The 1,428-nt window shown below is 34.0% G+C and overlaps 1 long non-coding RNA gene across 1 annotated transcript; it reads left to right on the top strand.

Moving 5' to 3' along the window:
• Positions 1 to 308: 308 nt before the first annotated feature.
• Positions 309 to 1,428, top strand: LOC112766807 (uncharacterized). Its single transcript, XR_003184560.3, has 2 exons — positions 309 to 830; positions 1,106 to 1,428. It is a non-coding gene; the product is annotated as an uncharacterized lncRNA (long non-coding RNA).

The raw sequence follows: 1,428 nt of genomic DNA, 5'->3' as shown, positions 1-1,428 counted from the left end.
ATATAATCATACAAAAGTACTTTTTTACTTATTTATTACGTGAAAAATATCTTTTTTTTAAAAAATCTTTTAAAAAAAGATATAAATTGTAACATTTCATAAAAGACATTTTTTTATTTTTCTTGTACTTTTACTTTTACTATTAAAAATTTACTAAACACGCTAAAAAATAAAAAACAAATATTTTTTATTAAAAATTATATTTTTTATCAATTTAATAACGTCTAAACAAACACAAAAAGTCATAGAACTATTTATTATTTTCTCAGTAAATATTTGTTCAGTGAATAGAGTTATTCCCGGTCATTATTATCAACATTCTTGTGCTACTCATTTGTCATTCCTTACAAGTTACAAGTTGTGTCCCAACCCCTTTTCCTTCCCCAATCTTCTCTTTTTCCTTTTTCATCTCCAACCCGTCCCCTTTCCCTCCCTCGGCCCAACCCTTCTCCTTCCCTTTTTGCTTCCCCAACCTGACGCCCTTCTTCTTTTCCTTCCTCTTCTACTTTCCCAATCTGAGGTCTTTTTCCTTCTCCTTCTCCTTTCTATTCTGATGTCCTCCCCCTTCCCAACCATACTCCCACACTCACAAGAGCTCTTTTCAACCTTCGCTGTCGCCGCTTCTCGCCGGCATCTGTTTCAGTCCCGCGCCGCTCATCCCCCACCCCAACCTAGTGTCTCACACTCAAATACAGTAGAGGCAGATGCATAAAGCCTCAACCTTCCGCGCCGCTCGCTAATCTTCGTCCTGTTGCCGCGCCGCTCGCCAGCCTCCTCTCCGCTCGGTCTCCCTCTTCTCTCCTCTGGCACGGTTCTCTCTCTCAGCCACGGTGATTTTTTTAAATTTTTTTAGTTATTCAATCGTTGTTCTTTAATGTTTTGAGTGATTGTTGTTGATTCTATTTTAATATAACAACAATGGTTAATTTTAGTTATTTTCTATTCTGTAATTATTACTGATTTTTTTATTGTTGTTACTTTTTGTGCTCTTTGCTTTTTAGGTTGATTAATGCTTGTTATTTAAGTTTGATTGATCTTTTTTGATTAATACTGATTTTTTAGTGATATTTTGTGTTGTTGGTTTTATTTTTGTGATTTATTGAAGAAGAAGAACAACAACAATGTTGAAGAAGAAGAAGAACAGAGTTGAAGTAGAAGAAGGGGATTGTTGTTTTTATTTTTTTTAATATAAAGACAACGCTTTTCTAAGCTTTTTTTTTTTTTTTTGTTCAAAATGATGTCATTTTAAGGTTTCGATGAACGAAAAATGCTTTAGGAACTACTGAGTCCCGGAGTGCAATTTCGAAGATAAATTTGGATAATTATTAACTTCAGAAATTACTTTGAAGTTCGAGTGCAACTTTAGGGACTACTTTGAGACTTAAGTATTCTCTCTTGTCATGACTAGAATAAAGATAAAATGATCTA

Source organism: Arachis hypogaea, chromosome 17, assembly GCF_003086295.3.
Source record: "Arachis hypogaea cultivar Tifrunner chromosome 17, arahy.Tifrunner.gnm2.J5K5, whole genome shotgun sequence".
NCBI classification, from domain to species: Eukaryota; Viridiplantae; Streptophyta; class Magnoliopsida; order Fabales; family Fabaceae; genus Arachis; species Arachis hypogaea.
The sequence above is the reverse complement of the archived record's forward strand: the minus strand, read 5'-3'. Positions and strand labels throughout refer to the sequence as shown.